The sequence below is a fragment of the Pipistrellus kuhlii genome, unplaced genomic scaffold, assembly GCF_014108245.1.
Source record: "Pipistrellus kuhlii isolate mPipKuh1 unplaced genomic scaffold, mPipKuh1.p scaffold_m20_p_13, whole genome shotgun sequence".
Taxonomy (NCBI): domain Eukaryota; kingdom Metazoa; phylum Chordata; class Mammalia; order Chiroptera; family Vespertilionidae; genus Pipistrellus; species Pipistrellus kuhlii.
In genome coordinates this window covers 30,668,399-30,682,516 of record NW_023425438.1, presented here as the reverse complement: position 1 = coordinate 30,682,516, position 14,118 = coordinate 30,668,399, and the positions used below count along the sequence as shown (strand labels likewise).

Sequence of the window (14,118 nt, the reverse complement as noted above, 5' to 3'; positions counted from 1 at the left end):
ACAAACTGGGTAAAGGAGATCAGATACGTGGTAATGGAAAGAAACTAGACTTTGGATGGTGATACACTGTATCAAATTATAATGTCATACACCTGAAATTTATATAATACTATTAACCAATGTTACATCAATAAATTTAATTTTAAAAAATATACTTTATTGATTTTTTACAGCGAAGAAGGGAAAGGAATAGAGAGCTAGAAACATCGATGAGAGAGAAACATTGACCAGCTGCCTCCTGCACACCCCCCACCAGGGATGTGCCCGCAGCCAATGCACATGCCCCTGACCAAAATCGAACCCAGTACCCCTCAGACCACAGGCCGACGCTCTATCCTCTGAGCCAAACCGGTTTTGGCAATAAATTTAATTTTTAAAAGCAGAATAAAATATTTTTCTGTATTGAATTTTTTAAAGCAATGATTTATTCCAAGTATGTGTAGCAAGTAGATGGGCCAGTAACCTGCAACTATCATTACATTGATTCATTCTAAGCATCAGAAGCATGTACATAAGTAATGTATATATGTCATAATCATATTACAATATAGTGTTTTTCTGTACTTAAAAATTAATGAAAATAAACCATGTCATTATGATTATGAATATATCCTGTTTCTAAGAAAGGCTCTATATGAAAAGACTGGAAGAATTAAACTAAACTTTGGATTTGCCCTCACACCAAACTCTTATATTAAAACATCTCACAAGAAAAAGTCATATGTATTGAAAAAAGTTTGATGAAATCACAAGCCCTAGAAATTGCAGAAAATTGAAGTACAGACATTTTTCAATGAAGTTATCTACTAGTATTTCACAACTACTGACCTTTCGTCTTATAGTTTGCAGAGGGTCACAGCGAACTAGGCAGTTAAATCAGTTTGAAACCTTCTTGCTATGGCTGGCTCCTGATTTTGTAGTAAATGTGGCAGGTTGTACCACTTTTTTTTGTCTCAGTTCCCACATTTATAAAATGGGGATTATAATGGTACTCATAGTGTTGCTCTAGTGACAAGATCTGCTTCTCCCTGATCCCATCCAGCATATCCCAGATGAGGTCCCACCTTAACCTTATTGCATTTGCACAGATTGTTCCATTTGCTTAGATGCTCTCTTAGATATCTGCACAGTTAACTCCAATGCAACCATCTCCATTTCATCACCCTAATTAATAACACAACCCATCTCCATCACCAAACCCAACTAGGCTCTCCAGACCCCCCCCTTATCTTGCTCTATTTTTCCCCCCCGTAACTTATTTTATTTTTATGGTCCGTACACTTTATTTTGGTTATTTCCAAAATATCCTTATTGTTAATGATTATTACCTGACCATCCTCATAAATAAAAGGGCTATGATGGCAGTGATTTTCGTTTTTATTATTTGATCCCAAGTGTCCAGAACAGTTCCTGGCACATAGTAGGCGCTCAGTAAATACTGCTAAATCAATAAAATCATGTAAAAACACTTAGCCCAATGGGTTGCAAATAGTAACTATTCAGTAAATGTTAACTGCAATTATTATTATTATTGCCACCAATGCATTATTAGCACTTGAATTCTTATATTTGAGTGTTTTGATAGTGTTAAAAGACATTAATTTCTCCAAAATAAAGAAAACGTTCTGTAAACAAAGCTTTAACTATAAGGTAATCTTGATATTCTATGTACAAAATGGGGCACTTGGAATTCTTGGCAATGCAACTATTTCTGGTGAAAGGAAGACATAAAAATCTAGCCATTAAGCATAGAACCAAACTTTCAAATGTTGGAACAATTCCTTAAAACTTATTTCTTGTATTTTTGCAATGACAAATGTATGAGAAGGCCCCTCCATTTAACATATTGGGAAATTAAGGCACAGATATTATAGCTGTCCTTTTTATGCATGGAGAGAGAGGAAATTCATAAAAGCTATTCTAATTATAACTTTATGATTAGAATGATCAGTCTGCTCAGTTAAATGATCTTTCCAGTTCTATCTCAATCAAGCCACTGTATAGACAAAATTTCAATGATCTCAGTTTAACTGAGAACTAGTTAAATGTCAACCATGATTATAGAGCCCATTTGTAGAGGTGACAGTAGAGAAGAAATAGGACTTGAGGCCACTTTTTCATTTAACAGTTCTATGTCCTGATATAAATCACCTTAATATATTATTTCTATTAACACAACGTATTATATATTAAAGAAAGTAAGGTCACCTAGTTATTCTTACTAACAATAACAAAATCTTTTTCAAAAAAATCTATTCAAATAACTTATTACAAAATTTCCTACATTTTAATAGTTGCAATAAATTTCAATTTTTTTTCTCTACTCCTCTGACTATAGTTGCTTTCTCTCTCTTTTTAAAATATGTATAGATGAGAGATGAGAGATGAGAGATGGAGAGATAGAGAGAGAGAGAGATAGAGAGAGAGAGAGAGAGAGAGAGAGAGAGACACCAACTGGTTGCCTACAGTACATATCCCAATCAGAGACGGAACCTGTAACCTAGGTATGTGCCCTGACTGGGAATCACACCCGAAACCTTTTGGTGTACAGTATAATGCTCCAACCAACAGAGCCATCTGGACAGGGCAGTTGCTTTCTCTTTCGCTGTCTCCTCTTCTCCCACTTATACAAGCACATATTCCTCTAGGTATTGCTTTAAATAGCTTTCTCTCCCCTCACTTTGAACTGAATCACTCCCAGGATTGCAACTATCACTTCCATGTAGATGATTCCCAAATATACATTTATAGTTCGATCTATCTCAAGTTGACATTTCCAGCTGGCTGTTCTTCCTGTCATATAAAATTCAAACTCAATATGTTCAAAACCATAATTATAATCTTTCTTTACAACTGCTTCATTTTCATTATGTTTGCAAATGATACAGCTATTGTCCCAATTGTCTAGTCTTTTAGTCTCAGAATCAGTTTTGAACTCCAACTATCACCTCTTACTAGTTAATTCATGAGCAATTTTGATCCTGTTGTTGAAATGTTTTTGTAATCTTTCTTTTGCCTTGTGCACTGTTGGTGGGAATGCAGATTGGTGCAGCCACTGTGGAAATTAAAAATGGAACCCACTGCCTTATGACCCAGTGATTCCACTTCGGGCAATTTATCCAAAGAAACCTGAAACACTAATTGGAAAGAATACATGCACCTCTATGTTCAATGTAACACTATCTATAATAGCGAAAATTTGGAAGCAACTTGAGTGTCCATGGAATACTTCTCAGCTGTAAAAAAGGAAATCTTAACTTTTTCGACAGCATGGATGGTCCTGGAGAGCTAGTGAAATTAATCGGTCAGAGAAAAACAAGTATCATTATGATTTCACTCATATGTGGAATCAAAAGAACAAAATGAACTAGCAAGCAAAACTGACAGACTCATAGATATTGAGAGCAGGCTGTTGGGGAGTGGGGGCTGGGTCAGCCTGGGTGAGGGAGGGTGGGGGGATTTGAGCAAAGGAGAGAGAGCAAGAAAGTCATGGACACGGATAACAGTGTGGTGATTTTGGGGGTGGAGGGAGGAGGGATTAAAGGAAGGGGGTGAAAGAGGCTATAGGGAGGATAAATGGGGATGGATGAAGACTTGATTGGGGTGGTGAACACACAACACAGTCAAAGACAATGTGTTGTAGAATTGTGCACCTGAAATCTGTGTATGTTTGCTAACCAATGTATTCAATAAAATAAAAAGAAAATGAGGAACTAGTTAAACTAAAGCATATTGCTTAAGGATTTATACTTAAAACTATAAAGCAAAGAACAAAGTGATTTCAATAAAATTATGACAGTGATTATCTCTAGGAAAGAGGAAAGAGTTTAGGATAACGGGCACAAATGCAGAAAGCTTCTGGAGGTTTTGCAAAGATTTAACTCTTATGGTGTTTAAATAGATGTTCACTTAATATAATTTGTTAAGCTGTGTATTAAGTCTTATGTACTTTTTTGTATATGTTTCACACTAATGTTAGGTTTTACAGCAAAAGAACTTTAAGAAAAATACTGGAATTGCTGGTTTTAAAATGATGAAAAATGGTGGTTCCCCCATTCAACAAGAAATCAAAAAGTACCTTTTTCAGCATAAACTAGAAGATGTGTAATACTGAACAGCAGTAGATGGGGACGTGTAACAAATAAATCAACAGTTAAACTTCCCATATCAGAAGAATTGAATATAAAATAGAGAATATAGAACTGAGTGTTAAAATGGTTTTAAATTAGAAAGCATAATATAAAATAGGATACCAGAACTAAAACGAAACATCTATAGTACTAATAAAAGGGTAATATGCTAATTAGACCTGGTTGACGCAACATCTTCCGAATGTCCAACTTCCTTTCGGACAAAGCCACGGTATGGGGGCCGAGGCAGAAGTGGTTAGGGGGCGATCAGGCCTGCAGGGAGCCAAGCAGTCAGGAGGTGATCAGGCCAGCAGGGGAACAAGCAGTTAGGGAGCAACCAGGCCTGCAGGGGAGCAGTTAGGATATGGGCAGGCCAGCAGGGGTGCAGTTAGATGCAACCAGGCTGGCGGGGTTTGGGGTCAGTTAAGGGGCGATTAGGCTGGCAAGTTACCAATTAGAGGCAGTTAGGGGGTGATCAGACTGGCAGGCAAAGGTGGTTAGGGGTGATCAGGCAGGTAGGCAGGCAGGCAAGCGATTAGGAGCCAGCAATCCCAGATTGCCAGAGGGATGTCCGAGACTGGAGAGGGTACAGGCTGGGCTGAGGGACGCCCCCTCCCATGCACGAATCTTATGCACCCGGCCTCTTGTAGCTAATAATTATGTAGAATAGAAAGTAGAAATAGACCCACATGCAATAGAAGTGAGGAAAAGGATGAACTTAAGGACTTGTGTGAAAAGACTGGTGTTAATATTAACTTTTTACATTGTGTAATCAAATGTGACAACATTTAGAAGATCTTCTTGTGGAAAATCAATGTTTTACAAAGAAACAATACATGAAGTTCTAAAATCATGCATCAATAAAATATCCATTTGAAAATGCAAGACAGACAAATGAACTATTTCAGTTTCCACACTGCAAATAACTTAAATTGCCATTTGTGAGTTTTGGTGTAGTATTAAAAAAAGACAATTTCTAATTATTTGAAATATCTATTAAACTATCTTTCTTTTTAAAATATTTTTTATTATTATTGATTTCAGAGAGGGAGAGAGAAGGACAGAGAAAGAAACATCAATGATGATAAGGAATCAATGATCAGCTGCCTCCTGCATGCCCTCCACATTGGGGATAGAGCCCACAACCTCCCTCTTAAACCAATAAAACACATATATACCCAAAGTAGTCTAGGTTTTCTCCTATGTTATCTTCTAGTTTTATAGTTTTGTGTTTTACATTCAGCTTTATGATCTATTTGATATAACTTTTGTGATGTTTGCAAGGTCTGTGTCTAGATTCATATTTTTACATGTGAATGTCTAGCTGTTACAGCACCATTTGTCCTATTGCTTTTCTATTCTCTACTTTATCTTTGCTCTAATATTTATTATTTCCTTATGCTAGTTTAGTTTGTTTAGTTTGAGTTTAGTTTGTTCTTTTAAATATATTTTTTATTTATTTCAGAGAGGAAAGGAGAAATAGAAATAGATAGAATCTTTGATTGGCTGCCTGCTTCACGTCCCCCACAGGGAATAGGGCCTGCAACCTGGGGGACTCAAACTATGACCTTCTGGTTCATAGGTGATGCTAAACCACTAAACCACACCAGCCAGGTTAGTTTAGTTTGTTCTTTTTCTAATTCCTTATGTTGTAATATTAGGTTGGTGAATTAGGATCTTTCTTTTTAATCCAACATATTCACAACACTGCTATTCAAATATACAATTAATTCTTAACATTATTAATACATTTTCTAATCTTGGTTTGGACTAAGTCTTTAAAACCTAGTGTGTAAACCAAAGTTACAATAATATTACATTTTAGATCAATAATTTTTTTAAAATGTAATCTGTTAAACTGTGGAAAATACAAAAATGGAGTTACATATTATGTTATAATAATGGTAACTTTTGCAATTAACTATGTATTTATCTTTACTAAGACTTTTATTTCTTCATATGGCTTCAATTTACTATCTAATGTCCTGCAGGATTTAAAACAAACTCCCTCAGCTTCTGTGTATTTGAGAATGCCTTAATTTGTCCCTCACCTTTGAAATCAACAATTTTACCAGATACAGGATTTTTTGATTGACAGTACTTTTCCTTTAGTGCTTTGAATATACTGACCCACTGCCTTGTTTCTGATGGGAAATCTGCTGTTAATTTCATTGAGGATCCCCTTGATTTGACAAGTCACCTCTCTTGCTGATTTCAAGATTCTCTTTGTGTTTCAACAGTTTCCTTAGATCATATCTTGATGAAGATCTCTTTGAGTTCTTCATATTTAAATAGCTGATTTTCTTGGTGTTTATAATCATATTTTTCCTCAAAATTGGGAAGTTTTCAGCCATTATTCCTTCAAATAACCTCTAGGCCCCTTTCTCTTGCCCCTTCCAGGATTCCCATAATGTATATTGATCCACTTGATGGTGTCCCACAGGTTCCTTAGGTTCGGCCCCTATTATTTTTCCTTTCTGTTCTTTAGATGTTATAATTTCCATTGTTCTATGTTCAGGTTCACTGATTGTTCTGCTTCTCAAACCTGCCTTTGAATTCCTCTAGTGAACTATTAATTTCAGTTTTTGTGTATTTCATCTCTAGAATTTATTTTTGTTTCCTTTTTGGTTTTCTCTTTATTGGTATTTCCATTTTATTCATACATTTTTTCTTTTTCTTTTTTTTCACATCTTCCTTTAATCCTTTGAGCATCTTTTAGACATTTGTTTTAAAGTATTGGTCTAGTTGATGCAACATTTGGTCTTTCTCAGGGACAGTTTCTGTTGGTTAATTCCCCCCCCCCCCTATAATTAGGCTATACTTTCCCTTTTCTTTGCATACATTTTGTTTTTCTTGTTCAAAACTGGGTATCTGAATGTAATAATGTGGTAATTTTATGTGGAATGATAATTTCCTCAGGATTTGTAGGTTTATTATTATTATTACTAGAGGCCCAGCGTGTGAAATCACATGAGAAAAACCATACCCGGCACGTTGTGGGATCCAGTGTCAAATCCTGCCAGTGCTGTGGGGCCCATCAAAGCACCTCCTGGTGACCGGTCTTTGGTCATTACGGTGTTACGACCACTGGGTTTTTATTATACAGTTTAGTTTGTTTATTTAATTGCTTTAGGCCATCTTCATGTATGAATTAGCTTGAGTATAAACTTAAGATCTTCTCAAGTTTTTTCTGGCCCTTTGCCTTTCTCTGGATATGTGTGGTAATTTTCTAATTTCTCCTGCGTATGCACTTGATTTTGAATGTACTTGTTTTTTTTGTGTGTTTTTTAAAAAATATATATTTTATTGATTTTGTACAGAGAGGAAGGGAGAGAGACAGAGTTAGAAACATCGATGAGAGAGAGTCATCGATCAGCTGCCTCTTGCACACCCCCTACTGGGGATATGCCCGCAACCAAGGTACATGCCCTTGACCGAAATCGAACCCGGGACCCTTCAGTCCTCAAGCCGACACTCTACCCCTTGAGCCAAACCGGTCTTGGCTGTACTTGTTTTTAAAGTCTGGCTCTCCAAAGAGGAAAATGAAGTGGGGGAAAGCACTAGCCTTTAAGTCCCATACAACTTGTTTTAGTCTGAGGAAGGACCTGGAACAATGGTGTGTGTTTATAACAATGTCTGGCCAACTTTATGTCTGCACTTTTGTTAGTAAAAACTGTAATCATCAATCAGAACACAGATCTCTGATATATGGAGGACTAGGTCCTTATTGACTACCCTGCTTCCTGCAAGCTGTGTGCTTGCTCTAGGAATATGTGCATAGCTGCCTATAATGGGGCTGGGAGGTGGGAGATAAGTAGCCATTGCTGAGCTAAGGAGCTAAAATTAATCAAAGTCAACTACAGTTTACCATGTAACCCTTCCTCTGAGTTCCAAAGGTTTCAATAGACTCTGGAGTTCCAAAACAGATCAGACAAATTCTGTCATTTTAATTGTCTAGATAAGGAGACTGATTTCTGGTGTTTCTTACTCCATAATCTTCCTAAAATTCTCTATCTCCTCAATAACTTTAAAATATATATATATATATTATTGAATTTTTACAGGGAGGAAGAGAGAGGGATAGTTAGAAACATCGATGAGAATCATCGATCAGCCTCTTGCACACCCCCCACTGGGAATGTGCCCACAACCAAGGCACACGCCCTTGACAGGAATCGAACCTGGGACCCTTCAGTCCGCAGGCTGACGCTCTATCCACTGAGCCAAACCGGTTTCAGCTCCTCAATAACTTTTTATTTTTATATTTTATTTTTCTCCTCAATAACTTTTTTTCATTTTTTAAAAATTGTTTAAAGTATTACAAATAGTAGTGCACATGTCTTTCCCCTCCCCTCCCCCCATTGACCTTCCCAAGGCCTCCTCTACCTCCTGGCACATGTCCTCACCTCACACCCCAGTGTCTTGCGTCCACTGATTATGCTTATATGCATGCATACAAGTCCTTCGGTTGATCTCTTAGTCCCCGTCCCACCCCCCCCCCCCAGCCCCCCAGCCTTCCTTCTGTAATTTTTGACAGTCTGGTCCATGCTTCTATATCTATCTTTTTGTTCATCAGGTTACAATGTTCTTTATTACCCATAAATGAGTGAGATCATGTAATATTTTTCTTTCACTGACTGGCTTATTTCACTTAGCATAATGCTCTCCAGTTCCATCCATGCTGCTGCAAATGGTAAAAGTTCCTTCTTTTTTATGGCGACATAGTATTCCATTGTGTAGATGTACCACAGTTTTTTAATCCACTCATCTGCTATGGGCATTTAGGCTGTTTCCAAATCTTAGCTATTACAAATTGTGCTGCTATGAACATAGGGGTGCATATATCCTTTCTGATTGGTGTTTCTGTTTTCTTAGGATATATTCCTAGAAGTGTTATTACTGGGTCAAATGGCAGGCCCATTTTTTAAAAAATATATATTTTATTGACTTTTTACAGAGAGGAAGGGAGAAAGATAGAGAGCTAGAAATGTCAATGAGAGAGAAACATCAACCAGCTGCCTCTTGCACACCCCCTACCGGGGATGTGCCCACAACCAATGTACATGCCCTTAACCAGAATCGAACCTAGGACCTTTCAGTCCATAGACCGATGCTCTACCACTGAGTCAAACCAGTCTCGGCACGGCAGGCCCATTTTTAAATTTTTGTCTTCTCAATAACTTTTAAAGAGTATCAGGGAGTTCTGAGACAAAAAGACTTCAGAATCACTGTTGCACACCATATTTTTAATTGACCAAATCAACCAATATCTGCTTTGAGTATATTAAAGCAAAATGATAAAAAATAAAAGGCTAATATGCAAACTGTTCCCATGGCAGAAGTTTGATTGACCAGGAGTTAGATGTGCGCTGACTACCAGGAGATGGTGTGGGCCATGGCAGGCATCGGCAATGCAGTGCTGGCAGCAGGCAGCAGTGGAGGTACTGCTGGCCCCAATGAGTGGGACCATGCCGAAGCCGGTTTGGCTCAGTGGTAGAGCGTCGGTCTGCGGACTGAAAGGTCCCAGGTTCGATTCCGGTCAAGGGCATGTACCTTGGTTGCGGGCACATCCCCGGTAGGGGGTGTACAAGAGGCAGCTGGTCGATGTTTCTCTCTCATCGACGTTTCTAGCTCTCTATCTCTCTCCCTTTCTCTCTGTTAAAAATCAATAAAAAAAAAAAATATAAAAATAAAAAAAAAAGAGTGGGACCATGGCGGTATGGTGGAGCAGCTGAGCAGGCGGTGCCAGGCCAAGGTGGGTGCTTGCAGCAGTGGCATCAGGAAGCCGGGGGAAAGGAGGCACTGGCTGGCAGCCGGCAGCCGCTAGGGACCGTACCTGTGCATGAATTTCATGCACTGGGCCTCCAGTAAAGCATAAAGAGGTTGAAGAGATGGAGAATACTGAACAATAGAAGACTGTCTTCAGGGTATACTACAATAGTATTTAAACCCATGAAGCTTCCTTATGGATGGCTTGCCTAGTCACTAATGAAAGTGAACATTGTAATAATAAGTTTGCTAGGAAAACAAAAGAATAGTGTATGATTGATTCCAATCCTATAAAAATGACAAAAAATATGAAAAAATCCATTCTATTACAGAGTATTTGGAACATATAAATTCCTTATTTGGACCAGCAGCCTTTACTATGTGTACCAGTTAATAATGGCAATTTTGTAATCTAAGAAAATATGATAATTTCAAGAGAAACATCAAAAGTGCTTTATTCAAAGTAATGTCCATCGCTAGCTACACATTGCCCCATCTTTCAGGTAATTTGTGGATATTGTCCCAATAGAACTTTTCTTGTTTTGAAGCAAACCATTCAGAGACCCAATTTGCCATTTCTTCTATGTTTTGAAGTGCTGCTCAGAAAGTGCGTGTGCCATTGATCGGGACAAGTGGTAATCTGCAGGAGCAAGGTCTGGTGAATATGATGGGTGAGTTAATACTTCCCAAGCAAGACCTGTCTTTAACTGGTTTTGAAGTGTGTGATGGTGCGTCATCATGAAGCAAAATTAGTTCGTTGTGTGTTTTGGCACATTCTGGTCATTTCACGATCAAAGCATGGCTCAAATTGATTATCTGTTGTCCATAGCAATTAGTATTAATGATTTCACTTGGTTTTAGAAGCTCATAATACACCACACCTTCCTGATTCCACCAAATGCAGAGCATTGTCTTCTTACAGAAGCGATTTGGCCTTGTAGTCAATGTTGATGGTTGACCTGAATCAATGCATGATTTTGTGCATTTGGGATTCTCAAAATAAATCCACTTTTCATCACCAATCACAGTTCGATGTAAAAAAGACTTTGTTTCGGCCAGTGAAGCAACATTTTACTGATGATTTTTTGGTTTTCCATTTGTCTTTTGGTCAGTTGATGTGGCACCCATTTTCCTTCCTTTAAAATATTTTCCATTGCTTGTAAATGATTGGAAATTGCTTGCTGAGCAACATTTAATCTTTCTGCAAGTTGTTTTTGAGTTTGACATACATCTTCATCCAATAATGCTTATAATTGTTGGTCTTTAAACTTTTCCGTTTACCTAGACATTCTTTGTCTTTCACATTGAAATCATCACTTTTAAAGCATTTAAACCACTGTTCACAAGTATCTTGAAATGGAGCATGTTCACCATAAGCTTCCCGAAGTACTTTTCTTCAAAATAATGAATTAATACTTCCTGCAAATACTTGTTTTGTTTTGTTTAAAAATTCGACATTTTTAAGTGTAAAAACATCTATGATATTAACACCTTCAGCAAATTTGACATATGAGGTTTTGAAGCTTGCTGTCAATACAACAAAATAGCATACATATCAATTCACACACACACACACACACACACACTCACTCATTCATATATATATATCAACATATTTGTAACTCCACCTATTGAGAAAAAAATCCACATTATTAACCAGTACACCTGATAAATACAATTATTTCTTTAAAACTTATATCTGTAGGTATAAATCAAGGAGTGATAGAGTTAGTGAAATTTCAGGCCCAATGATTATTACATAGGTAGTAATATCAAAAAGAGCACACTTGCTAAAAAACAAACAAACAAAAGAACAAACTATATCATCTGCCCATCTCTACTGGCTCCTATGCATCTTGCTGGCTTGTCCAAAAATGAAAAGTCCTGACTGCTCTTTATCAGGTCATTCTTGAAGCACGAGGTAGCATCTCCCTCTGGGACAAAGAACAGGCTTTTTTACTGATTGCTATAAAAGTGGGGATTCCCCCAAGTGCAATACTCTGTAGCTGATACAACCCCACTGTGTGTGCAGCATGCATTTGACCCTTCATGTGATCCCTATGGAACTTAGTCACAAAGGAACAGACAAAAACATGCCAATGCTCATGCTGTGAGTAATAAAGTCCTTTGTCTCTGACTCAGTTTTATGTCTTCATCCAGCATTAACAGGCTACTTGATTACCTTACAAAAAGAATAAATCCCTCACACCTGATGCATTTTATGTCTATTTGAAAGCTTACTTAACACACATGCAAAATACATGTGTTAAACTTACCAATAAATTATGAATTCAGAAAATAGTCACATACTGTCTCAAGTCAGTTGAATAGGAATAAAAGACTTATGAAAAATTTGACTGCCTTTAACTTGTAAAGTAGTTCTCTAGTGGATGATTTTTTCTTAAATTTAGATGAAAGACGGTGAGCCCTAATATTACATAATTTTATAATGACTCCTTTGTAAAAATCCTTTGAGGTCAGTCAATTTCTAAAAGAGCACGCACACAGCCAAAACCGGTTTGGCTCAGTGAATAGAGCATCAGCCTGCGGACTGAAAGGCCCCAGGTTCGATCCCGGTCAAGGGCATGTACCTTAGTTGCGGGCACATGCCCAGTAGGGGGTGTGCAAGAGGCAGCTGATCAATGATTCTCTTTCATCGATGTTTCTAACTCTCTATCCCTCTCTCTTTCTCTCTGTAAAAAAATCAATAAAATATATAAAAAAATAAAAAATAAAATAAAAGAGCATGTACACATTTTAGAATTACTATAAATAAAACAAAAGAATTACTATAAAAAACCCCCACAAATATTGCCAATTATTAGGTTAAAATATAGGGATTATGATATCTTAAAAATACACACACACAACAAACAGCAGTAGATGGGTAAGTCAACAGTGTGAGACTACAGAGCAAAGAAAAAAATACATAGAAAAAGTCAGACACTCAAGAGGGAATGACTTTTAAGATATAGCATGCTTATATTCTAAATCTCGGTTTTTTACATATAATTCATTTGTTTTATCAGAAAGCTCCTACTCTTTTTCATCAACATTTAACCCATTTGCAAGAACATGTGAATAGGCGAATCCTAGCTTAGTAGGCAAGTTATATCCATCTCTATTTTAGTCATTTTGTTCTGCTATGCAATTTTGCCAGAAATAGTCTTATTTGCTAGGACATTCTTGTGGTTTTTCAGTGACACTACCTATATCTTATATAATCTAACAATTATTAATCCATAGTACAGGGAAGAGTTGCTGCCCTTAAAAATCACATATATTTTATCTATGTAATTTCATTTTATGGCAGATTTTTCTATAAAAAATGAAAATAAGCTTAATTCTATAAATTTAGTATAACTAAACCATATACAGACTGTTATGAGGGAAAAGCTATGTTCAAAAGAATATATTGCATAAGAAAAGGACACAGAGTGGTTCAGAGCATACACAGATTTTAAATTAAGATCTCGGTTTGAGCCCTAACCCTCTCACTTAATATTTTCTTTAATGATCTATAAATAACATTTCAGCTGTTTTACTATTCATGGAAATTTTCCTTACCTATAATTTTTATTTTTAATAGCAGTCACTTTACCGTATTGTTCAGACCATAAGACACACTTTTCCCACCCCCAGAAGTGGGGGGAAAAAGTCCCTGCGTCTTATGGTCCAAATATAGCCTACACATATACTTTAAAAAAAAAGTTTTTTTACTTGCCCGTCTCTGTGTGGTCTCTGTGTGCTTGCCCGGCTCTAAAATGGTTCTAAATGCTGCTGTTTACTTTACAGGGTTGATTACATGTGTTTATGACTGTGATGTTGGGTTTTAATGCACATAAAATATTTTAGGACACTATTTGTTTCAGAATCTTTTTTTCTTCATTTCCCTTCTCTAAAAACTGGTGCGTCTTATGGTCCGAAAAATACGGTAATTCTTTTATAGTCCAACTTGTCAACTTTTTATCTTTCCTAGTATCTTTGCATCTTTGGTTTCAGAAACTTATTTTCTCTCCAGAGATTTGGTAAATAATATGTTTTTTCTTTCTTTTAATATTTTTTTAAATTTAATGTTTAACACTTTCCTCTATAATACATTTTGGTGAATGGCATGAATCAAGGTTCCAAATTATTAGCCTAATATTTTCTGAATAACATTTCTGTGACGCTTTCTTTATTGTATATTAAACTATTATTATGTGTATATGCATGTCTG

The 14,118-nt window shown here is 36.8% G+C and overlaps 1 protein-coding gene across 17 annotated transcripts in view; it reads right to left on the bottom strand.

Annotated features, from left to right (window-relative positions):
* Positions 1–14,118, bottom strand: part of EHBP1 (EH domain binding protein 1) — a 263,931-nt gene that overhangs the window by 100,199 nt on the left and 149,614 nt on the right. The gene's annotated exons all lie outside the window — the stretch shown is intronic.